Here is a 27,727-nt window from a genome sequence, read left to right as displayed (position 1 = left end):
TGCGCCACCCAGGCGCCCCCAGAGCCAGTTTTAAAACATATTGAGGACATTCTGGTGTCTGAAATAGTGAGGGTGCTTCACATATGTTATCTAATTCAACTACCAAAGTTGTGGAGTAACTGATATTCAGATAAATCTGTTTAATTTATCCTGACTTTTTTTTTTCAGAAGAATTTGTGAAGGCCAAAAAGTTAGTAAAGTTTTATTGTTTTATTTCACAGATAGGAAAGCTGGGTTGAAGTAATTTGCTTTAGTTCATATAACCAGACTTAGGTGAAGACACAATCAGAATCTAACTCAGAATTTTGGCTACTGGCCTGGCATTGTGTTCTTTTTCTCCTCTCTGTCCTATTTGTTAAAATTTTCTATTTGACTTCTAACTTTGGTTTATCTCTCTAAGCCATTACAATCCTTCATTTAATACTTCATGCATTATTCCCTACTTACACATCTACAAATCTTATTTCTGCTCTATTACGAGTCCTTTGAAGGATGGAAGGCCCTGGGACTTGCTGTTCTTGGTATCACTTAAAGTGCCCTCCATAGGGCCTTGCATAACATAAGCATTTAACAATAGCTATTTTGGATGAATATATGGTATTTCCCCAAGCCAAACTGAGTAAGCAGCTGCATTTCCCTTAAGTTTGCCTGATAAGAAGTGGGTTCATGCTGACTGCTTAATAATGACTGTGTACAGATGATGCATATATAGTAAACAGTACTTTGACTATGTGATTTTAGGCTAAGTGTTTTTCTGAATTTATTTAAGATATGCTATTATATTCTTTTTTTAATGGAAATGAATGGAAAGCAAGCAATGCATTATCAGAGCCTTATTTATAATCCTTTATTAGCCAAATGGGGAATTATTATGTTTACTATGCTGTTGTCAAACCTTAAATTAAGGATTTTCAACTTTAGGGGTGCCTCGGTGGCTCAGTTGGTTAAGTGTCCTACTTCAGTTCATGATCCCAAGGTTCCTGGGTGTGAGCCCCACATCAGGCTCTGCACTGACAGTGTGGAGTCTGCTTGGTAGTCTCTCTCTGCCCCTCCCCCACTCACACTTTTTCTCGCTTTAAAAAATTAAAAAAAAAATAAATCATTTAAAAAGAATTGACAGTTTTAGCAGAATGTAGGCTCTGTGTGTAAAGATCTTGCCTATGATTTTCACAGCTATATTGCCAGTATTTAGAGTGACAGTAGATGTTTAATAATATTTGTTGAACGGTGGGTGAGGATGTAGTTTTCATTGGGTTATGGACCTTTGACTCTGGATAATATATTATTTAGGTTGCAAGACATTTTCATATAGGTTATCTCTTTTGATCTTCACACCAACCTGATGAGGTAGTGAAGGCAAGTGTTCTTACGTTCATTTAACAAAAAAAGAGGCTTCAAGAGATAAAATGACTCCAGAAATCATCTACCTAACAGTAGCTGGTGACCAAGGCTTGAATCCAAATATTCTTATTGCAAATCAGTCCTTCTGTGTTTTCATGTAGAATGGAATGTTGACTGGGGTGATCACATTAAACACGCTTTTAAGGTGTTTCTCGAAAGTTATATGTAATAAATTGATGTGGCTTTGGCGTCTGAAAGATAGTATCACCAAGAAAACAATGCTAATGATTTTGGTGAAAGAGTCTGAATTTGAGGTAGTTCTGAATTGTCCTTCGAGCCTTAGACGAGGAGGAAAAACTAAGTAAAACCACTTATTTTCCATTTACTTCCTTTGCCTCTAGTTTCTAGTTTGTCTGAACCATAAGCTATTTAAGGCTTCACATTTTTACCAAAATTTTCTAAATATCCTTTTGTACTCTGTAGTTTTTGTTCCTATCAGCTGAAAAGAACCAGCTGACTTCTCGGGTATTCTTATACCTTGTGCTTTATTGTTTTCCTTCAGTGTTTTCTACACGATGCCAAAGTGCAGATGCTGTGATTGCTACTTCTAGTTCAAGACATCTGCTTTTCAGTAGGTCCTTTTCTTTCTTTCATTCCTGATTATAATCTTTATGTGCCACTGCTAAAGTACAGAGTCACATCTTGTCCTTGTAAGAACGAATACTCTGTTTTTAGCCTCTTGATTCTCGCATGGAATGCAAACTGAGTTTTAAGATACCATTTAAACGGAGCATCTTTAAATCTGAGGACTTTAAAATACTCCTATAAGCTCAGTTGTCTGATTAAAAAAGCATTCATTTGAAGCCTGTAAGTCTAGGTACAATTTTAAATTGGGAATAAATAAGAAGTATAGGGAAAGTTGCTAATTGGTTTAAGGTTATTTTCATCTTTATATGCTCCTTTTTTTTTCTGATCCAAGTCAAACAGAATTATATAGCCTATTACTGGAAAGTATTTTCTATAACCTACACAGAAAAATAATGGCTTAGATCAAAGGTGCACACTAGCTGCTCAAGGGCTGTATTTGGCAGGCAGAGTGTTCTTAAAATGGAATTAATTGAGAACATTGAAAAATTGAGAGATTTCATAAATGGTTCTGGATTTCTGGCTCTTCATAAGAAATGAGGGTATGACAGAACAAAGCTCACATTTCCATGTATCACCAATGGACTGGAGGTGTTTTCTGGAGGTGAAGTAGAGGGTGAGACTGATTCCCCATTTCACTTCCTTACTTTATTGCTCCTGCTGGCCCCATCATAGATCTATATACAGCTAGTAGCCTGCCTTCCTTCCTTCCTTCCTTCCTTCCTTCCTTCCTTCCTTCCTCTACTCCTCCACACATCCTCTCCACCCATGAAGGCCCTCTCTCCCTCCATCCAGTATTATATTGGGAATAGTTCACTAAATTTATTTCCAGACATGGATAATCTGCATCTTTGAGGATTAAAAGATATCTATGGTCAGGGTATCTTTTTTAGAAGCCCCAAAAGGAAATATAGTAGGACTTAAAGTATTCTATTTTAAAGCATAGGAAATGTGCCATTAGTGTCATTATTTTCATTATCGTCATTTTAAATCTTTTTTTTTTAAATGTTTTTATTTATTTTTCAGAGAGAGAGAGAGAGACAGACAGACAGACAGATAGACAGACAATGAGCAGGGGAGGGGCAGAGAGAGAGGGAGACACAGAATCCTAAGCAGGCTCCGAGCTGTCAGCACAGAGCCCAACGCAGGGCTCTCACTCACGAACTGTGAGATCATGACCTGAGCCAAAGTCAGATGCTTAGCCAACTGAACCACCCAGGTGCCCTTCATTATCATACTTTCAATGAAAACAGTATTGGATCTGGAAGACCTGGTTTTGAGTTTTGGCTCTGCCGCTTACTAACTTTGACCTTGAACAAGTCATTTAACTTCTCTGTGCTTGTTTCCTCATCTCTGCCAGGTGATTATATCTGCCAGCCTCTTGGTCATGCGTATTGAATGTGATCATGGATGTGAAAGTTCTTAGTACACCATATGGCATATTTCAAGGGTGAGATACTTTATGAGGAAGCAGAGCTAGCATATGGTTTCTCCAAACTTGGAATCTAGTTACAGAGACAGGGCTTACATATAAGATAAAATAACAATTGACAGTATCCTGCCTACAAGGGAAAGAGGTAGTCATTGTTACCAGATGTAAGAAAAAGTACATTATCATGTAGGATAATCAAACTCAAAATTAAGAGGACATATAGTATTTCTTCCATTTATTAATTTATCATAGAGCTTACTGTGTAGATGGAGGTTGCTGCTTTGATTTTTAATTGGTTGCATTTACAGCTGCTTAAGCTATTAACTGAAAGCTGAGTATAGTACTTTGCTATATTAAAATCTGATAATATTCTGCTCTTCCCTCAAAAGGAGCTCATTAAGATATATGAAGTTATGTACAAATACTGAACACAAACAAGGATTGTATATAAAATGCAGTTAGGAAAATGGGTGAATCCTAGTGTCACTCTCTTTCATTATACATTGTGAAGTTGATATGCTTAGAGTTTAATACTGGGTATACATGCTTGTCCAAAAATCTTGGCTAAACAGTTATTCTTAGAGCAAAGTGTGGACCATTGAGAACTTGATTAGAATAGCCTCTTCTTGGACCTCTTATTGTTTTCTTATGAGGATGTAGAATCACATGCCTTTCAACACATAGCTGTTAACTGTCTTTTTCATGGTTTATTTACTTTTATAGATTTTCATAAGGTTGAAATTTGTTTATATTGGTGCCTTGGGGGAGATGGTTATATGAGGGGAGGTCTTGAGCCTTGCAGTTCACTTATGTCACAGGAGGTTCTATGTGGAGGGGAAGGTCTGTGTTGCAATGGCTTATTGGTAAAGGTGTATCTCTCTTAGGTGAGATGTGCCCTTCTCAGACCACAAACTTTATCCTAACAGGAAACCCTTAAAGATTAATTTTTTTTTATTATTCTCACTCATTCTTTCGCTCCTTGGCTAATGTACAGGAGGACCTGAGGTGGAGTAGATTTTTTCTGTGGCCTCATTTCCCAAGAGAACAGGTACACTAGAGTAAAAGGAAAAAAGTTCTTAACTAGTCCCAGTGCTAACAGAGTAGACAAAAAGAACTGATTTCATGACCATAAATTACTTGCTTTCATAACTATACAAGCTTTATTAAAAAGGAAAGGAAGGGACACCTGGGTGGCTTATTCAGTTGATTATTCTGATTCTTAATTTTGGCTCAGGTCATGATACCAAGGTCGTGGAATCGAGACTCATGTCAGGCTTTGTGCTAGGTATGGAGCCTGCTTGAGATCCTCTGTCTCCCTCTGCTCCTACCCAGCTCTCTCTCTCTTTCTCTCTCTCTCTAAAATAAAAAGAGGACATATTTTATTACGAACACTCTATGTGGACCTTAGATACATGTGCAGAGCTGTTTTTATCATACATACAAAATTAAATGCTAGGCTTGTGATTTAGCTACATATGATTGGTAGTTTTCTTTCTTATGCTACTTAATGATCCTCTACCCAACAATTGTGAGATGTAGCCATATCTATATTATTCAGGAGTAGATGCTCGGTGAGTTGTCTAGATACTGTCTGTCTCCCACAATCTGTTCCTAGCCATCATGTGACATAGTGTCATTGCTGCAAGAGGGTGAGAGGAGGTAAATCCAAATTTTCCTAGTTGTTGACATTTTTGCCTGAAGTTTTTCTTTTTCTTTTTTTTTTTATTTAAATTTTTTTTTTCAACGTTTTTATTTATTTTTTTTGGAACAGAGAGAGACAGAGCATGAACAGGGGAGGGGCAGAGAGAGAGGGAGACACAGAATCGGAAACAGGATCCAGGCTCCGAGCTGTCAGCACAGAGCCAGACGCGGGGCTCGAACCCACGGACCGTGAGATCGTGACCTGGCTGAAGTCGGACGCTTAACCGACTGCGCCACCCAGGCGCCCCCTGAAGTTTTTCTTTATAGAAGAGATTGAATATGAAATTATGCTTTACGTGGTCTAGTAGTTTTCTTTATAAGTATCATCAATGTACCATTATTTGGTGGTAAACATATGTTTTATATTAAATTGTACAAGCTAGTTTATTTCCAATTAAATGGCTTTATTACATTTTACATTTTAGCTCAATTACACTCACATTTGTTTATAGCTTATTATTTGATATTGTATATTGCTTGTTTCAGGTGGTTCAGTATGAAATCTCTGATCATACCATATAACCGTAGTGCCTTTTGTTTATTTTTAATTTAGGAAGAACACATTTGGATCCCAGAAGCAATAGTCCATAATTAAAAAAAAATCAATAAAAAAAAGGTATGGATAGGGCTACTGAATATGAAACAGAAGTGCAGAGAAAGAATGTAGCTTAAGGTTAATATTGTGAAGTGCAAAGAGATATGAAATTTAAATCTGATGGATACACTACCCTCAATTGTCTAAAGCCACTGAGAAGGGAGTAAATACCTCAACAGGTCATGTAAGAAGGAAGACACGTGTTCAGTACTGGCTTCCTTATGCCTTGTGGTGCTTATCAGCCAGATTTGGAGATCAGTTGACTGGCTTTTTCTTATTTAATGAAGAATTAATCACAGAAGAATTTTAAATGACTACTATATTACACACGCATTTATAGATTGCTTACTATGTGTCAGGATCTGTGCTTAATACTTTACCATCAATGATCTCATTTGCCTTCCCAACAGCTCTTGGAGGCAGTTATTATCCACATTTTATGGAAGAGGAAATGGATCTTTATGAAATTAAACAGCATGTCTCTAACAGCTCGTACACACCAAGTCTTGACATCCATGTCTGACTTCAAACCTCATGCTCTTAATTGCCATACTTTACTAAATATGCTACATTTTTAGCCAGAATAAACAATTCAGAATCTTCAAAATTGGCCAGCAGAACTGCAGCCAACTTGAAGAAATAGTTTTTAGCCGTGTCTTCTTGCGTCCGTATGCATAAAATAGTAAAAAAACAAAACAAACAAACAAACAAAAAAACCAAAAACCAAGTGAAGATTTCATTATTTAAGTGTTTGTCATCATCTCTAAAATTCTAAGCTTGTTTTTTTCTTTAGATGAGCATGCTTCCATGTAGATGTCAATGTTAGTTTCTTGCTTAAGATGATATAGTTGAAAACTAGGGTAGAGTCATCAGATTTGGCAAGTAGCATTATAGGACACACAGTTAAAATGTCAGTTTCAGATAAAACTGATAGGAGATTATTTTCCAAAATACACACAGAACTTAAACACCCAGTAGCAGAAAAAAAAGATTAAAAAATAGGGATTCTGAATGGATATTTTTCCAAATATCTGTAAATATTTTTGTGTATCAGTTGTATCTCAACCTGTGAAAAAGAGATGAATTCCAACTTAAATTGGCATTCTGTATTTTATCTGACAAATGTTAACTAAGGTTGTCATTCTTGGTATAGCAATTCCATTAGGTCTAATCTCAAAAGACTGGTGTCTGGTAGATCCTGGAAACTTAATTCTGTTTAATTCTGAAAGTGTTAACTCACCTTTCATCAAACCAGGGTGTATACATGAAAAGGGTGCACCATGTAAAGATTGTTTATCTTATTTATAGCCCACAGTAATGAGACACAATAGTATCTCCTTTATCCAGTATCATGGCACAGAAGTGATGAAAAAAAATGCCAGATAACCAAGAGCTAGCACTCCATTTTAGCCTTTTTCAGTGCACACTATCCTAAAATGCAGCATGTGCTTTTGAGATACATTACAGAGAATGTGGAGCATTATTCATCTGTCTCAATGAGGACCAAGCCAGTGGGCAGAAGATCTGAATTCAAGACCACATTGCCACTTATAACTTGTCTTCAGATTATTCTTGCAGATTCTCATGTGTAATCTGGGGATATTAATACATGCAGAGCTTTGTTCAAAGAGTTATGAGGATTCAGTGATACATTAAACAAGCCAATATATTTTAAGCCAGTACATTTAGAGCTGTAGAAACATATGCAGTAATATTAGTAACTTCAGTTAGCATGCTGTGCTCTACTTACCTCTAGGGGCATCTGGGGAGTATTTGTCCTATTTCTTTAACAGGTTTTTTTTTTTGAAGTTTTTAAAAAATTTATTTATTTTGAGAGAGAGACAGGGAGAGAGAGAGAGAGAGAGAGAGAGAGAGAGAGAGAGAACAAGCACACATGAGCAAGTGAGGGAGGGACAGAGAGAGGTAGAGACAGAATCCCAAGCAGGCTCTGTGCTATCAGTGCAGAGCCCAACACAGGGCTCTTATCTCAGGACCCTTGAGTTCATGACCTGAGCCAAGATCACGAGTCTGAGGCTTAACACACTGAGTCACCCAGGCACCCCATGGAGTATTTTTCCTTATACCTAATGATCCTAGAATGCTGTATATTTATAGATTTGATGTATTCTTTGTTATCCTTGTATCACTATTTATTTTGAAGAACCATCAGAAATCTCTGTTCGTTAGCCCTGCCTCCAGTTTTTAGCCTGTTGCTTAATATTCTCACCTTTTAATTCTGTAGACTTAGCCCACATCCCTAAAAGTAGGTTTATGTCTTACTTATGATTAGAGAACATGAGGTCTTTTTGTTGCTCAAGGACTTTTTCTATTTCACTCATTCTTAGAATGAAGCTATGCTCCAAATATTAATAATATAAAATAATAGATACAGTTTTGATGTCTACTGTATTCTGGTTTGTGGTAGATGCTTTGTATACATCGTTTTTATTTCTTACAACAGTCCCACCAATATGTAATAGTATCCACGCATTCCATATGTGGGCCTTGAGACTTAAAGCTGTTAATAGACAAATGAATTTATCAAGTTTCCTTAGGTGTTAGAGCCAGTATCTCACTCAAGCAGGTATTTCTGACTTGTAAGCCAATGCTCTGAGAGAAGGACCTTTGAAGAAATAGTAACACCTCTGATCTATCATATATCTTTACTTTTTTATTTAAAAAAAATTTTTTTTAAAAAATTTTTTTTTTCAACGTTTATTTATTTTTGGGACAGAGAGAGACAGAGCATGAACGGGGGAGGGGCAGAGAGAGAGGGAGACACAGAATCGGAAACAGGCTCCAGGCTCTGAGCCATCAGCCCAGAGCCCGACGCGGGGCTCGAACTCACGGAGCGCGAGATCGTGACCTGGCTGAAGTCAGACGCTTAACCGACTGCGCCACCCAGGAGCCCCTAAAAAAATTTTTTTTAGTATTTCTTTATTTTTGATAGAAAGAGAACGTGAGCAGGGGAGGGGCAGAGTGAGAGGGAGACACAGAATCTGAAGCAGGCTCCAGGCTCTGAGCTGTCAACACAGAGTTTGACGCGGGGCTCAAACTCACAGATGGTGAGATCATGACCTGAGCCAAAGTTGGATGCTTAACTGACTGAGCCACCCAGGCACCCCTATCATATATCTTTTATTAAGTTCCAACTGTCACATGAATTCTTGTTTGTTAGAGTGGCGTTCCTGCTTGAGAATATAGTGACATTCTCGTTTTATAGATGGAAAAGGAAGGTACGTGATTCAATTGGAATCACAGATGCACAGCACTGGGGTTCAATTTAGTCATCCTCATTGCAGATATCTTTCTAGGACTTTCATAAACCTCCAGTGATTGACTTATTTTGCCTTCTTTCATTTTTGCCAGTTTGGTGTATTAGAGCTTGGATCCCTAGAATATTGCATGTTTCTGGAGAAGTCATTTAAGTGATGATACATTTCTATTTCCTATCATTATGGTCTTCAGGTGGCAAAGGCATTTGTACACAATCAACACTTTGGCTATACATTGCCAGGCATTAAGCAAAAGTTCTCCCTGGGTTTCTACACCCATGAAAATTGCAGTATTGTGGCAAAATAAATGGAAGTATAAAATTTGGGTGAAGGGAGGAGGCAGTTGTGGTTCTTAAATGGATCTTGTACTTGCTACCAGGCAAGCCTTGGAAACCATTGGAGCTTTTTTGGCAAAACCTCCAGGGTTGACTTAACTGAATAAAATCCCAAATGTAGATTCATCATGAAACACTAATGTAACAAATAGAATGAAATTTTTAAAGCCATTATTTTAATTCAGAAAGAGTTGAGAAACTGATTAAGATTCCAAAAACTTTGTTTTGAAGTTACCTAAGGAAATACAAGCTAACTGGGCTAATCATATGAATAGCATATGAAAATGCAACTCTAAACTTTTGATCATATTTACAAGATGGGAAGTCCAGATTCTAATTGTTCAGGAGGGAGGTTTTAATTTAAATGTACTTGGTAAGTAAATTGCAGTAATGAAAATGTGTTGAATCAACCACCCCAGCTTCTGGATGATGTAACACACAGTGTAGGATTACTGGTAGAGTTGCATGATTATCTCTTAGGTTTGTTACTATATATTCTTTTATATGCACAATACTTTAATCTTTAATCTAGATATTACTGTCTACTTCAAAGATAATTGCTATTTCAGTCAACAACTTGGATATAGTAGATAGAGTCATAGTATTTATCCTAAAATATTCATCAAGCTTGACATTCTTCTTGGATAAAGCCAACAATGTTGTGAAATTTGTGGCTCTACATGTGCTATTCAGTAGGCTTTTTCTAATTACCTATCAGCAAATGAAGAATCATTTAGTTTTGGAAGATACATTTGTTTCAATATAAAATGAGGAAATTAGAAGTAGTAATAATCATAAAAAACAATGTTATAACAGCATCGTAATAATAACATAGTTATGGAACATAAAAATGTACAAAAACTTCAGTCTTCAAGTTTATCCTCACTTTGATATCTTTACCTTCTCTCTTCCTTCTCTCCCCTTCCCTTCACTCTGTTCAGATCTCTCTAGCACCACTGTATTTTTACTTGTCTTCTCTGCATGTATCTTGAGAGATTAATGTGGTCTTTGTTTTTATTTCCTTGCCTCCCACTCAGTCCTCTTTTTATTTTATCTCCTATTACTCCACTAATATGTATGTGGTTCTTACCATTAGCATTCCTAGCTGCTGAATATAATAGAAATTTAATTGTTTAAATTAAAAGACACCTGTGGCTTAGTCCGTTAAACATCCAACTCTTGATTTTGGTTCAGGTCATGATCTCACAGGCATGAGATGGAGCCCCGCATAGAGCCTGCTTAAGATTCTCTCTCTCCTTCTCCATCTGCCTCCCCCCACCCAACCCAAGCACGTGTGTGTGTTTTCTTTCTTTCTCTAAAAATAAATAATAAAAAAAGAAGTAATTAAAGTTATTCATTAAATAGGATTCATTTCTTTTGATTGTAAAATCAGTATACTCATTCCTTCATTGAACAGCTGTTGATATTCCATGATGTTGGTATTCTTTGTGCTGGAGCAATGATTACTAGACAGGACTTGCTCCCATGAAAATTATCTTTTAATGGAAAGAAGAATAAAGTAAACCCTAAAGATGTATAAATAAGTGAATAAGGCCACTTCAGATTGTAATAAGTGGAGAAAGAGAACAAGAGAGACTGTGGGGTGGGTTTCTCTGGACTCTGGAAAGTATGCTGGTCAGGAGCCACTCTGTGGAGGCTATCATAGATAGAAGCTCACTGTACCAAGACCTGGGGGGGAGACTTTAAGGCAGAGCTAGCAGTTAGTGTAAGGTCTAGAACAAGATTGGCATGAGGGTGTTGGTTTGTACCCTTGGGAGTTTCCTGGGTGAAATCTAAAACTGACTCCCATACATGTGGGGCAAGGAGAAAGTGAAGAAAGAGGCAGGCCCCTCCAGATTGGTAGGTGTCAGGGAAGGGAATACTAAACAAGGGGACTTACATATGAGGCTTGTCTTGGGTGGCTGCAAGCAGAGTAGATGTCTCCACCCACCCACCAGACTCTTAAAAGTATATATAGAGTCCTGAATGGTGTTCAGTCACGTATACCATTCCAGATGGTGTCAGCAACACCTTCTACTCTCAAGAGTAGGTCTTTGAAACAACTCCCACTCTGTAAATGGTGGGAAGAATGTATCTTCCAAGGATAGGCAAGGGGTGAGAAGCCTCTGATTGCCTGGGTCCAGCTAGGCAGCCAATTATCAGTCATGTCTTCTTGATGAACTTCCCCAGCAAAAGGATAGAGAGAAGGCTAATGTGGCTTCATTGTAGGCAAGGAAGGGACCAGGAATGTGAGGTGAGGTCAGAGAGGTCTAGGGGGGAGATGATGTTGAGCTATCTTTCTGGTAAGAATTTTAGATTTTACTCTGGTTTCAATAGGTAGGTAAATTCTGGGATTTAAAATAAGGAGTGTGTGTTTGGCAGGGGTGCAGGAGGGTTAGGGGGAGTTAATATGATTGGATTTAAATTTTATAAGACCAGTCTGGTCCCTGTGAGGAGAAAAGGAACTGGTGTTATCAATTGTAGCATTCTGCCTCAAGGGTAAATTCCTGTACTAGATTTGGCTGATAAAGTCCATGCCTACACTGGCATTAGATCAGTGTAAAGGAGAGCCCTAAAAAGACCCTTATGTGTATTGTCTTACATGGCCTTTATTTCTACAGAGCATATTAAGCTCAAGGGGAGCCCAGGTGGATACTAGGCTCCAGCTTTTATCTCCTTTTCCCATGCATCTTCTCCTCTTTAGATCAGCTAAACTTACTTTCTGTTTTTATGGGGAGACGATTTTTCTAGTAGCGTAACAATTTTTCGGTTCTTGCTTATTTACAATTAAACACACTTTTAACATCAGTAGGGAGGCGAAGGGTTTCCCAGTGCTTCAAAGATGAAATCTAAGAGAATATAACTGAAACATGTCATATGAAAGAAAGGAGTAGGAGAAAGTCTGAAGGTTTAATTGTCAGTTTTCTCCTCTGACAACTTTTCAACATCCTTCACTGCCAAGGTTACCCTTACTCAATTATCCCATTTCCCTTGTGCTCCTTGTAAGCTGCTGCTGCTGCCGGAGGAGCAATTTCAAGGTTTCATCCTCTGTGTGTATTTATCCTGCAGTTTCCCGTTTCTTCTTCCCTCAGAGGTTGCTGTTAAAAAACACACTTATATTTTGTCATTTTCGCAGATGAAGGGGACAGTTCTGAAAGTGCGTCTGACCCTTGACTGTGGTGGACACGTTCAAACTGGGGTCTGGTGTTTACACACTGAATGAGAAGTGAATGCCTCCTCTTCTGTGCTCTCACAGAAGGTCAAGAAGAAATGGAGCACTCAGCCTTCTTCCTTCTTGATAACGCTCCTTTGTTGAAAACCCTCCTTCACTCCATTGCACTTCAGTTTGCTCAAACTTGATTGTTCTTTAAAACTCGGTTAGAATAGCACCTGGCTGGCTCAGTCTGGCATCTGCCTCTTGATTTGGGCTCAGGTCCTGATCTCGCGGTTGATGGATATGAGCCCCTCATCTGGTTCTGTGCTGATGGTGCAGAGCTTGCTTGGGATTCTCTCTCTCTCTCTCTCTCTCTCTCTCTCTCTCCTTCTCTGCCCCTCATGCACCCTCTTTCTTTCCTTCAAAATAAATAAACTTAAAATCAGAATAAAACACATTCCAGATTGGATTTCTCCTTTTTTCTTCTCTTCCAGATTGCCCTTTCTTGTCTACCCCTCCCCCACCTCTTTCTCACATTCTTCTTTGTTTGTCTTTTCCCAGTTTTACCCTAAAGAAATGACACATACTTGCTTCCTCCTCATGTTGACAACTACACAATATATTTGGATCTAGGATACCACCAACATTCAACAAAAACTCATTTTCCATTCTAAGCTGACCCTTGGGCCAGGCCCTAGCTATTCACAAACGTATGGAGTACAGTCCCTATCTTTAGGAACCTTATATGACAGTGAGGGATGGAGATAAGTAAATGGAAATTATAATAGTGTGGCGCGTGGCTGGTGTGAGTAAGGAAGGATGCTCAACCTGGTCCTGGAAGGACTGCTCATCTGCCCCTTGACCAGTGAATAGAATGTTAGCATTAACAAGAATGGAGGATGGAGTGGATGGCTGTTAGGTTTTAGGTGACGTGGAAGTGAAATTTGGCTGGAAGAAATTGAGGAAATGTAATGGAGTTAAAATACAGACTAGGAGCATGTGTGGAGAGGGAGATGGGGAGGAAAGCCCTAACATTAAGATTAGGGACATAGTCAAAAAAAATGTTTATCTCTGATTTAGGTTTTTTTTTTTTTTAAATATAATTGCTAAGAACTTATTAAGGGTGTTTACTTCTGAACCCAAGGGGATTCTTGTGAAGGTTTTAATCATGTAAAGCATGTCTCATGATCATAGTTATGTATTTGACCACACTCTATTACATTCAGTCAACAATATTAGGCACTTACTGACTGTTAAACACTACAAATTTGGTCATGAAAAAGGCAGACAGAGAGCTTGTCTTCAATTCCAGAGGGTGACAGTGTTGGCAGTAATAAATCTAGCTAAGAGAGAAATTTGGGTGGTGTGAACTGCAGTATTGCAGTAGGAATGAAAATAAGTGTATACATTTAAGAAATACTCAGGAAGTAGTACTGACCGAAGATGATAATTGACTGGAGGGGATGGAGGGAGTGTGAGAGGGAGAAGGAAGTGGTCTTTATACATCTCCACATGTTGCATTGTGTTCCCCTTCCTTTCTTAGTTTGACATCCTGGTGACTTTGTGGGTGTTTCTGTTTCCATATGTCCAGTTACCAGTTTGACCAGCTGTCAGTTCTGTCATCCCATTTGGTGAGTGCACAATGGTATGGAAAATACAAATGGGTCATTGACCTTGTAGCAGAGGCCATTTGCTATGGGAAAGCTATTATCAAGAATTATGCTAAGCAGCTCTTCTTGTCAGATGAGTTTTGCTAAACTGTTCATTCAGTTATATGATATGCAGTACAGTAAGATTGCAGGGATCGGGTGTGTGTGGGGGGGGAGGCAGGAGGGCTAAAAAATTTTTAGAAAAAGTATAGAAAAAGTAGATTCTCAGAACAAAACTAGTAGTAAGAGTACTGAGAGGAAACAAAGGCTACAAAATGGACGGTGTAGAATGGGTATTTGGTTTACGGAGAGAGAATACAAGACCAGATTATTTCTCCAAGAGGCTTCCTGGGAACACTTGTATCCTGTGTTACTCTGTGGAGAAAGGCTTCTGGAAAATGCTGCACACTCAGATATGCCTCTTACATTTGTTGAATCCCATACACAAACATATATGCCCCCTATGTTTTTCACTAATACTGTATTAACATTCTGTGAAAATTGATGCCTCACAGAATGCCCCAAGGGAAATGCTGGACTAACAAATGAATTGTTTTATTTGATTTAAAAGTTTACTTATTTATTTATTTTGGCAAACTCCATTGTGTTTATATACATACACCTTTTACATAGTTGTAATTTCAGTGTAGTTTTTAGAAAACAGCATGTATTTCCATTGCTATCATTGATTATAGTAATTGTTAACATTTATTGAGTACTTATTATCTTCTGTGTATAGTGTATACACAGTGCATACAACTTCTTCATGCCAAGGAATATTAGCATATATCTATATTAAAATAGATAATAATTTAATTTTAAGGCATTTACCCATATGAAAGACTCCTTTTCAAAATTAGACAAAATTATAGCCATCATTGCTACCACTGAATCATATTTTTGGAGATGGAATTTTTGGAAGTAAAGATGTGAGGAAAGAGGTAACTTAGAGAATCCAGAGGAAGAAGAATCAAGCTAGGTCAGAAAGTGACCTCATGAACCTTCCCTAGGAATAATGTAAGAATCTGTAGGTCAAACAAGAATGGAGTTCAATATAGGACCAGAATCTGAGAAGGCACTAAGTGATGGACATATGTTTTATGTCCCTCAGAAATAAATGCAGATGAATTGTATTTTATATCAGTTTCAATCACCCCTTAACAAGACAGTAATGTAAGGAATTTAGAATTAGGCATTTCTGGGTTTGAATGTTTATTCTATCATTAAATATGAGCTTAGGCAAATTTCTAAATTTCATCTTTGAAATGGCGATGGACATACCAATATCCCAAATTTGTTGTGAAGAACGACTGAAATACTGTCATAGAAAGTTAGAGAAAGTAGGTGCTGAACTTTTATTATAGGTGGCTATTATTTTATTAGAACATCGCTTTCCTGAGTTTTGTGCATTCAACTTGAAAGTGTTTGCTTGGGGGGCACCTGGGTGACTCAGTCAGTTAAGTGTCTGACTTTGGCTCAGAACATGATCTCAAGGTTCATGAGTTCGAGCCCCGCATTGGGCTCTGTGCTGACAACTCAGAGTGTGGAGCCTGCTTCAGATTCTGTGTCTCTCTCTCTCTCTGCTCCTCCCCCACTTGTACTCTGTCTATCTCTGTCTCCCAAAAATGAATAAACGTTAAAAAAATAATAAAATGTTTGCTTGGTATTTTTCATTCTGCTTTCCATTTCTCTCCTGCTTCTGATAAAGTGCAGAATGGTGGATTCCAACAATATTAAAACATCTGTGTGTCTCTAATGGTAGCACTGTAAGAAGTTGTACCAGGTGACTTTTTTTTTTTTAAAGCACATTAGGAATAATAGATTTGAAATGAGTTTATTCTGGGCAGGAATTCATCTCACACATTTTATCTAAACTGTTTACTCTGACCATTTGACTTGGCATTGAAGAAGGAATCTTTTAGGAAAAAAAGTAAGATAAGTCACTTATTTATTCAAACAACTATGCCTTGGATTTTGTGAATAAGTTAATCTATATTTATATGGAGAAAAATGGTAATGTTTCCCAGTTGATTTAGTCTATTGTTAAGTGAATGAAGACTGACTGAGATAGGGCCTCTCTTATCTCTTTCATCATATCAAGGTAGTTTGTTTGGAATACTTTTATTTTTTCTTTTCAGAGTTTATATACAGTAAACAGCTTTCCAAATACAATAAATGCAATTTTCAGGTGTTCAGGTGTCATGAAAGCTTTAAATGTAGCACAATTATAATGGAAAAACAGTGATTTCATATGCTTAGGTTTTTTATTATTGTTTTTTATTTGCAGGATGAGTAAGAGATACTTACAGAAAGCCACAAAAGGAAAGCTGCTCATAATAATATTTATTGTGACCTTGTGGGGGAAAGTTGTGTCCAGTGCAAACCATCATAAAGGTAAGCTCTTCTGATTTTTTTCCCCTCAGCTCTCTGTAGAAAGTGACTTCCTTTAACCCAGACTGTCCTGTTCTCTCTTCACTGGTCTGTTAGTTTTACTGGGTATGGGTCCTTCCTGGTCATTCTCTTTAAGTAAAAATGCAGAGAGAGTTATCCTTGATATGGCTTTGTTAGGGGAAGCATGATTGCTTAAATGTTTCTAGGGTTATTGCCATTTCTGCGAAGAGTTCAAAGAGTTCGGAATTTTGGCTCTGCCTTTCTGCCGTCATTTCCATTTTCAAGGTATTGATGTTAAAATGTTTAGTTGACATGTAATAAACATGAATTTCAAATTGCAGTCATCCTGGTAATGAAAGGATCTGTATCTTAATATACATATATAATATATATGTAAATATGTATGTATGTGTATATATATATATGCACATATATATATATATATATGTAAATTTCCCCTCAGTGCTTTTTATGGATCATATTTCTTCATGCCAGAGTACCTCTTTCACCACCTTTTGGACTCTATCCCTAGTACGATATTCAGCAGGCTCAATTCAGGACAGAGTGAGAATATTTGTTTTAAACATATGTGTTAAGCCTGACAGCTCAGGACCTTTCTGTTCTCTTTCCTGAGCGTAAGACTCAGTATATGAATAACTACCTTTTCAAAATGAATTAAAATGGGGCTATTTCTGAACTGTCCCTACCATAATCAAGTATTCATAACCTGAATAGTCAATTCAGATTTTTCTGTGAAATATGATTTTACAATTCAATTTTCAGTCCTCTGTAAAGTCTAGAGATGAGCAACCTTTAAATTTTATTTTGAGGGGGAGAGGGAGTTAAGAGTGCCTTGAATTCTGTAACACTTAAATTAGTTTTACACATGTGCACTTCATTAGCATCACATGGAACATTAACACCAGGGAGAGGAGGGATGTGTTGTGAGAGGTATGCCTCTTGGACAAAATCTTTACCCCCATGTTTAAAACCAAAAAGAGACATCTTTCAAAATAAGAGAGTTTTATGAAGCAGCCCTTCATATTTTATAATCCTGTTTTCACCCCACAGTGTGTGTGGCAGTGTATACATATAATATTAATTATATCATGTCTTTTTTAGAATTTCCTTCTTTCTTTAATACAGCATACTGATCCACAAATCAAACTTTAAATGGTCTTTGATAACTGTTATTAGTGTAAAATTAAAAAGATGGCGAGAAGGACGTTATTCCCCATGCCTCCAATTGGCAACAATGGACCAAATCTAAGGACAAAGTAGTGTTAATTACTCACCTCTTTTTTTTTTTTTTTTTTTTTTTTTGAGAGACAGAGTCAGAGCAGGAACAGGTGAGGGACAGAGAGAGAGGTAGACACAGAATCTGAAGGAGACTCTAGGCTTGAACCCATGAACTGTGAGATCATGACCTGAGCTGAAGTCTGACACCTGACTGAGCCACCCAGGCACCCCAAATACTCACCTTTTAATAAGACTTGCAAACTACTAGGGCCGAACCCCCTGCCTTCGCGTAACAGGAGAAGACACACCATTCCTTCTGTGATGGGTGGTCACCCCAGTTCCCCCTCCCAGCCGATAAAAGAAGAATTGAGAGAAGTTGGGTGGAGGACGGTTATAGGAATGGTCGGTGTTACTCTTGTGAAGCAAAGGTTTGTGATAAAGATGCTTTCTCAGCTCAAAGCCAAGTGATAGGATCCATGCAAAATGCCCCTTTTGTTTTAAACTAATTTACATTTAAAATAGTAAGTATGATGTATATGTAAGTCATGTCTATAAAATGAATATGTGGTTCATGCTCACCACCCAGTTGAGAAATGTAGTATTTCTAATACTCTGTGGCTATGTCTGCCACTCTGATTTCATTCCTTTGTCTCTTAGATCCCCAGATAATCACTATTCTTAAATTTTGTGATTATAATTCTTTTGCATTTATTTCTAATTTCACTATGTCTTTACATCTAAATGACATATTCCTTAATTTTGGCTGTTATTGAATTTGCATAATAGTATTATACTGTATTCTTCTGTACTTTGCCCAGTAAGTATTTGTGGCATTAATTATGGGTGATGGCATATAGCTCTGGTTTATTCATTTTTTACTATTGCTCTGTATTTTTTTGTATAAAGTCACCACAATTAATATATTTATATTCTCGTACATGAACATTTGGTATTCTATTTTCTTGCCATTATGAACAATGCTTCTATAATATCTGCATACTTCTGGTGCACATGTGCGAGAGTTTCTCAGAACACATTCTGAGGAACAGAAATGCTGGTTCTCACGGCATGCATATCTTCAGACTTACCGGATGATGCCAAATGGTTTTCCAAAGCGTTAGTGCTAATAAAGTAGGTCAGGGCATATTTTCTTACTATCTTTGTAACCCTCTCTGTGTGTATGTATATCTCCTTTTTCTATGTGACTAGTGCTCAGTGTGTCTTCTCTCTTTTCTTGATTGAGAAAATCAGAATTGGTCAGTTTTATTCATTTTCAAATGATCCTGTCCTTTGTGTATCTTCTTATATGTCATTACTTTCTGCTCTTATCTTTATAGCTTCATTAATTGTATTTATTTTTATTTATATAACAATCACTTAAACTCAGTATAGGGTGGGTATTTGTGGGAAAGTGAAACTTTCTGGAGTTCTCAGTGCTCCAATAAAAAGCCCCAGCCTCCTGAGATATATCACACCTAGAGTTAATTATATAGTTAATTGCTTTGATTCAAAAGAATGATAAAATTCCTCTTGTCCCCTCAAGTGAAATAAATGGTTAACAGCTTGGATTAGGTCCCTAGATTAAGCTCTCAAGGTGTCGGAAAGATTAGGGCCACTACCTTTCTAAGTATGAAACTCAGATCTTGGAGACCCCTGAGGTTTCTTTGACCCTTGGAAAGATGTATTTACATTCAAAAGATTAGAGTGAGAACCTAGGATCCTTTCCAACCCATCTCAAAGCAGCAAAATATTTTTTTTTTTTCCTTTCAGGATGGGAGAGGATGACTGTCTCTCCTGTATATAAGTGATGAAAAGCCCATTCTTCTCTCATTCACCTGTAAAGTATTCAGCTATTTGTGTAGGACATTTGAGCTGATTTTCATCATGAGTAAGGCTTGGGGCACAGCAGGCCAATATACTTATTTATTGGGAGGTAATCATAATATCTATATCTGAATCTATATCTGATTCAGAGCACCTTGTATAAACATTCAAGAGAAAAGTTAGAAAGCTGAATATTAAAAACTCAACAGCACTATTCTAAGAGCTTTACAGATACTCATTTAATCCTCATAACAATCTCTGAAGTATGAAATATTATTAAACCCACTTTACAGATCAGAAATTAGCAAATGAAGGTTAAATACTTTGTCCCCTAATGGCTAGTTAGTAACTCGGAGGCAGGATTTAAATCTAGGCAGTCTTGCTCCATATAACCATGATATATACCTAGTAGTGAATTTCTTTTTACACTATTTGTGGTTTGGTTGACTTTCTGAATCTGTGGATTGGTGTCTTCCATGAACTTTGAAAATATTTCAGGCATTATCTCATCAAATATTTCTTCTACACCACTATCTCTACTAAACTAGAGCTCTGGTCATGTGTATGTCAGCTTCCTCATAGTGTCCTCTGTGTATCTCAACCTTTGTATTTTCCACCTTTAAGTCTCTCAGTACTATATTCTGGGGTATTTATTCACATCTTCTTGCCACACTAGTTCTTTGTTCTCCTCAATCTAATCTCTCTTTAATCCATATATTGAGTTTTAGTTTCATCTACTATATGCTATTCAAGATTACTTTTTTTTTCCTTTTGGTGAAATTGACTTTTGATATTGATATATTTTTGTTGTCATTCATGTTTGCATTTCCTCTTTTTATGAATTTTATATAATATATGTTTTGTATATATCATATATGTTTTAAAGTATATATAGTTATATATATTTATATACAGACAATATATAGAGAATATATTATATGTTGTATACATACAACATATAATATATACAGAATATATTGTATATATAATACATGTTTTGTGTGTATTATATATATGTTTTCTATTTGAGTTGATTCTCTTTTCTAAAATTGTTGTGTCTTTTTCTTGGTGAATCTCACTCATGATATGTATTATAAAGTTTTGTGATTTGAAAAAAAAATTATGAACTAATGTTCATTGAAATCATGTTTGTGAGAATCTTTAAGGCCTGTGCTTAGGATGCATTCTTTCAGATGATTTGCGTATTACCCTATGTCCTAGGTATGGTTCTCCAGAAGCAGAGCCAAGTCGGGAATTCTTGTTTATGTGATTTATTAAAAGAGTGCTCTCAGGAGGAGAGCAAGGGCAGCAGGATAGAGCAGGAAATAAAGGCTAAATACAAATACAGTCTCAGCTGGAGAATAGCCTGGTCAGGTCCTTTGAAGGTGCTCTGAAACATGAATTGCTCCAGAGTTGGCCTCTCCTTGAGATAAGATAGACAGCCTCGTCCACCCTTGTGTCTACTAGTAATTGTCTAGTCAAGTCTGTTGATTGCCTTCCTGGGGAAGTGGCTCTTCTTTTGCAGAGGGTAAACCTCTGAAGAAGGGAAGAGCTGAGAACATTCTGCTAACATTCTGCTCACATTCACAGCAAATGTAGGAAAGGTGCACAGCTGACAAAAAAGAATCTTGGTAACATCGCACCATCTGTATTCCATTACTGTCCATTTTTCATAGCCCTCAGATCCACTTGCTGCTTATATAAGTTCACTTCATCCAGGCAAAGTTTATCAAATTGGTCACAGTTGGTTGCAATTTCTAAGAAAAGGTACTTGATAATACAGTTGGTACCAAGGCCATTACTGATACTCATGATCTGTCCAGCCCCCTAGCCATTTAGGTTTCACTTTCCTTTAGCCAGCACTTCTCATCAGGTAGGCTTGCTTGATGTTTTACCCAGACCTAATCCTGAGGATTCTGAGCCCTGGATTATCATGTTCTTAATGCTATGGTTGTACTTACAAGTTTATAGTTATAACTGACATGAAGATGCCAAAAAATGACCCAGTGAATCATCCGAGAGCCTAACATACTCGTTTCTGTACTTCCTCCTTCCATTCATAGCAACTACCCTCTTCCTCATGGTCATCAGGGTCATTTGCCACATCAATATTATTAACTCCTTTCTTTCTTGTTGGTCTATGCGGTTTACCAGGAAGCAGCTGTAGCTTTGTGTTCAGCTGAACTCCTACTGTTTCCCCTGGTAAAAGTATCCCCTTTCTGGGAACCAGTACTCCTAGACTTATAGAGTCTATCGGTAGTTTTCATAAGAGTATTAAGTTATGGTAATTCCAATGGGATATTTGTTTTACTCAGTAATTTTCATGTACCTAAAATAAGGGCTGAGAATATATCAGTACATAAAAGAGGCAAAAATTTTTGTCTTTATGGAACTTTTGTCCTAGAGGTAGGAAAACAGATAATAAAGAGAAAAATAAAATGGTTTTATCATGTAAGTGCTATGGAAAAAATAAAAGAAGAAAGGTATAAGAAGTGTTCAAGAGGGATTGTAATTTTAAATAAAGCCTTTGGGTAAGACTTAAAGTTTCCACTAGAGCCAGCCACAGAAATATCTAGGGGAAAGGTGTTGCAGGCAAAGCAGCAATAAACATGAATGGTTTCAAGTAGGAGCATGCTTGGAGACAGTGAGGAGGATGATATGCATAGAGGAGAGTATGTAAGAAAGATAGTGGTAGGAGATTAGGTCATTACAGAACAGGCAAATGAAGATGAAAGAATGGAATAAATAACTCTAAAATATCAGTGCCATAGCATTGTGCTCTCAAGAGCAACCAAATGGAGAATTGTGTTACTCTGCTTTCTGAACACGACGTAGGAACACTAGAAATCCAGAGCATTTGGGTTTGAAAAATGAGATATCTAAAAATCAGAAAATGTCACCAACTTAGTAAAATATTCTGAGCTTTGGGAACTAAAAGTCCCTCACACACAGATAAATAAGTTTATTGCTCGAACTGCCGTAGAGATTCAGTCCTGAATTCTCATGATTGTACTGAGCTGGGCACTTTGGGAAGGGATGGTGATTAACTCAGAGCATTGTGACAGCCAGTCAGAAAGCATAAGCAGTATTTCCCCCTTGGAAGCAATTACATTAGGTCCAGCTTCAGATATTAGGGATCAGAGAGGAAACATTTCAGTTTAGGACTCGAAGTTCCCTACAGAAAAATATAGTCATTAATCTTAGGAGGCTAATACATTTTCTAGCCTTTTCTTCCTCTACCCATCATGTTGAAACTAAATCTAAACAAAATGAGTCATCACAGGATATTTGGGTTGGAAAAAGGATCTGTATTAGTGTAAAAGAAATACACACAGTTGAGTTATATACAAAAAAAAAATCAAAATTCCTTAGCTAAGATTTAATATATATTATCCTCATTGTCATACAAAGTAATTACTAATCTGAGTTGAGACTTTTGATTAAATGGAATTTTTTCCAAAGGAAAAAAAAAATAAAATTCAGATGATTTTTAGTTCAAAGCTTGGAAGAGAGAGCTGTCATTTAATTTTTGTTTTTCGGTAGCTCTTTATTTCTTTGTTGGTTTATTTTCATAGTTTATTTATTTATCTAACCAATGACCCAGTAAACAAAATCTATATTGAAGGCCTGTTAATGTATATTGAGATTGTTAATCTATTTTGAGGATCGAGTTTTAGATCAATTTCTGGAGATATAAAAGTGAGCAAAATGGTGCAGCGTAGGAAATATAGTCCATAGTATTGTAATAGCATTATATGGTAACAGATGGTAGCTACACTTGTCGTGAGCACAGCATAACATATGAACTTATCAAATCACTGTGTTGTACACCTGAAACTAATGTAACATTGTGTTTTGACTATACTTCAATAAAAATAAAAGTGAACAAAATAGACATGACCCACGTGCTATGAAGCTTATAGTCAGAGAAGAAAACATTAATCTGATAATCAGACAAATATTTAATTAAAATGGTATAAGAGTATTATAAAAATAAAATTTCAGGATAAGAGTATCTAAACTGTAAAATGGTGGAGGGTGATCAGGGAAGTCTTTTCTAGAGAAGAGACCTTTGAGCTGAGTTTTGAATGGGGAGTGGGAATTAAGTAGGCACAGGGTGGGGCATCCAGGCCAGAGTAGCAGCCTGTGCGAGGTGCTGAGAAATGAAGGAACAGAATGCTCTGGAGCTGAGAAGACTGCTGTGTCTGCAGAGAAAATAAGCAAGGAGGTTAGTGGCATTCAGTCAGCTTGGAAAGGTGGCTGGTGTAGCTCCTTTGAGGTCATATTCAGAATGCTGGTTTTCTAACAGTTAAAATTGATCCAATTTAGCTATGATATTAATAGATTCTCTTGGGCTGGTTTTCATCTGACTATGATGTATACCAAAGTTTAGGAATCCTGATTTATAATTCAACATCCATTCATGATAAAAACTCTCAACAAAGTGGGTTAAGAGGGCACATAACTCAAATAATAAAGGCCATATGAAAAACCCTCAGCTAACATCATACTCCGTGGTGAAAAACTGATATCAAGACCAAGACAAGGATGTCCACTCTCACCATTTTTATTGTATACGGTACTTAAAGTCCTAGCCACAGCAATCAGATAAGAAAAAGAAATAAGAAAAAGATAAGAAAAAGAAATAAGAGGCATCTGTATTGGTAAGGAAGCAGTTAAGCTGTCACTATTTGGAGATGACATAACATTATCCCTAGAAAACCCTGAAGACTCCACCAAAAAACAAAACAAGCCAACAAACACAAATTCTTAGAAGTAATAAATACAGTAAAATTGCAGAATACAAAAATAATGCCCACTAACTGATAGAGTGTCTATACACTAAGAAAGAGAAATTAAGAAAATATTTCCACTTACAACTCCACCAAAAAGAATAAAATACCTAGGAACAGACTTAACAAGGGAGATGAAAGACTTGTACTCTGAAAACTATAAAATATTGATACAATTCAGTGTTGTAAGGATCTTGTTTGTGGAAACAATTGGATTAATGTTCCCATAGAAAGAAAAGTGGCCAGAACATAAAACTGACCTAATTCTGAACTTTTAACAACATATTTAATTATTTTATTTTATTTTCAGAGTAATACATGTTCATTTGAGAAATTTTGGTAACGAAGAGAAATATCAAGAAGACCAATAGGGTTACCTATAATCCTTTCGCATGGTAATTATTAGATGTCATTTGGGCGTATTTTCATCTGGTATAATTTATGAACATATTAAAATGTCTGAGAGCTTGATGTTCATTCATTTATTTATTCACACGTTTATTGACATGGACATAGGTAAGTGAGAGACTGAACTGCCCTGAGCTGGTGATTCTGTTTTAAACGATGAAGACAGAGGTGTTGTCTTCCTGGAGTTTATCCTTCCATGTCCTGATATTTTTCTTCTTTTATTTTAAGATATCTCATACATACAGAATAAAACATGTATGTACACTTGCAAGAATAATTATAAAGTAAACAACTGGGCAACCATCAACCAGGACGAGAAATAGAATATTGTCATCCTCTCACAGCTCCTTATGCCTCACCCTCATTATAACCCCCCCTCTTACAGATGTACTCCTTTCCTGACTTTCTCCCCCTAAACAACAGAACATAATTTTGTGTGATTTTTAATTTTGTAAAAGTGGAATCCTATTATGGACATTTTTAAAGTGTTATTTATTGCTTGCCCTCAAGATTTTCTCTAGAGATTCATCTATGCTGTGACATAGGATTCCACTATATGAATATACTGTTATGGTTTATTTCTTTTATGATTGATGGACATTTGGATCTTTCAAGTTGTTGGTTGTTTTTTAACAACACTGCAATTGACTTTATTGTACATGTATTTTGCTTTACATGTAAAAAATTTCCCCAGGATATATTTCTAAGATAAGAAATTTATGACTCATCTGATAACTGCATATTTAACATTCCCCTACCCCCACTTTGTATAATTAACAGTAAATGATGTGTATTAACTTATATATCTAAACACCATTCATAAACACAAATCTTATCTGGGGCTTAAGAAAACATAATAATGTACTCTAAATTCCTTTGGTAAATTACTTCTCTCTAGTCTTAGATTTCTTTGGGACTTTTTTTGTTTGTTCGTACTAATATAAAATTTTTGTGCAATAATCATTTACATGTAATATTAATTCATTAAATTTATTAATAAATTTTGTTCATATTCATTTCTTTACATAGTTAACACTAATGACAATTTCTGAGGTCAAAAAGAATGAAACAGGTTTGTATCATTCAATGTTCACTCTGGAATGAGGAGATCATACTAAGGTATTTAAAAATAGGGAATTGGCTACAAAAGTATTGAAAGGGTGGGAAAGGAAACAAGGAGGGTGATACTACTCCCCAGACATTGGTAACTGCAGAAAGCCATTCCTGCCTCTAGAGGTGGAAGAGCAAAAAAACAAAAACAAAACAACCCCCCCCCCCCAAACGCAGTGTTACCCAGAGCTCCTGAATGTATTTGCTGTTGAGGTTGCTGAAACACTGGTACTGCTTTAGGAATCACTTCCAATGCCACTGAGTAGGAAGCCTGCACCAATTCTGATGCTGCCAGACTCCACTAATGCTGCCAAAGCCCACAGGCATCTACATTATCCTTCCTTAGCACCTCTGAAGCCAGAAACAGGAAAAAAAAAAAATAGATGGCTCTTTGTTCTTCCAGTCTCCCTTTCTTATGAGAACCTTCCTCTGAGAAACAGACTCCAAGATGGAATTCAATGTGCAAGAAATTTATTGGGGGAGACACTTTTGAAGTACAAAGGGGGCAGGAGCAGGAGTATATGGAGGCAAGCCTTCAGAGCATGAGGAAGTTCTGACCCCTGTGCAAGAAGAGAAGAAAAGAAGGAAGGTTGAGGAGGAGGAGCCTCAAACTTCAGCACAGTTTTGAAAACATCTTAGGCAAACTTGGAATCCTTAAGCAAAGGTTACCCTTTGGAGAGAGTCCCATTATGTGCTATAGAATTCTTGTCATGCTCAGCCACTGGTAGTAGCTCAGGGAATGTGTGGCCTTGGTGGGAGCCTATAATGGATCTACAGGTGGGACAGGTGGACGTCATAGGTCGACTATGTTCTTTGCAGTGGGTTCTTTTGAGGGAGATCTAAGCACACACCTTATGGCTGTCATACCTTGATGGACAGTATCTAAATGGCAAGGCAATCTGAGAAATCTAATATCTAAGATCCCATCCCCCTTCAGTACAGAGAGGAACACAGAAAAATGAATGTTGGAAAAGAAAGTGTCAAATATCTACCACAGGAATATTTATATAGGAATGTATATTATATATGCAGGAATAGTTATATTATCAATTTACTCTGTCTTCCCTCGCAGAGGTATATAAAACTTCCCATCTTACCACTCTGAAAATATTGGCTATTAGTTTAAAAAAATCTTTTTTAAATAAAAAGGTCATTACATAGTTATTCAAGTTTTAGTTAATATTTTTGAGTACTAATGAATGAATACATTTTGAACTCTTCATTTTCTATTATTTGAATTATTCATCGTTTCCTTTGCCAATTCAGTGTTTCTTACTGTTGATCTGTTTGAAAACCTTACATAACTCTTAAAGCTTGATCATGTTCATTGTGTATTTTGAGTTTATATGCTTTCCAAATTTAATGTTGTTTTAAAATAATGTTTATATTTTTCAGAACGTAAAGCATCCTACGCTTGTTGTTGGAGATATTTTGGAAAGTATATAAAAATATAAAGAAATTCTATAACACCTATAATCTTACACATATATCACTATTTATTCTTGAATATTATTCATATAATATCAAGAATATGTTATATCCATAGATTTTTCTTATTATATTGCAAGACTATCTTCATATTTCTTATGAAAATATTTAGCCACACTATATTATTGGGTAGTTAAGCTGTTTAGTTTTCTCTGATAAAATAGTTCTTATAATGAACATTTGTATGTTGCTTTTCCCCATATCTGTTAATTACGCTAGATTTTTAGTGATGGAATTATTAGGTCAAATGACTTAAATTTTAAAATATTACTGTGTTTGGACAATGGTATTTTTAACTATAAAATTATTTGTGTTCTTTTTAGAAAAATCTAAAAGAAGCACTGATA

The sequence above is a fragment of the Lynx rufus genome, unplaced genomic scaffold (genome assembly GCF_022079265.1).
Source record: "Lynx rufus isolate CCGP_SWC_20201006 ecotype Redwood Valley unplaced genomic scaffold, mLynRuf1.p SCAF_7, whole genome shotgun sequence".
NCBI classification, from domain to species: Eukaryota; Metazoa; Chordata; class Mammalia; order Carnivora; family Felidae; genus Lynx; species Lynx rufus.
Note: the sequence above shows the minus strand (reverse complement) of the source record.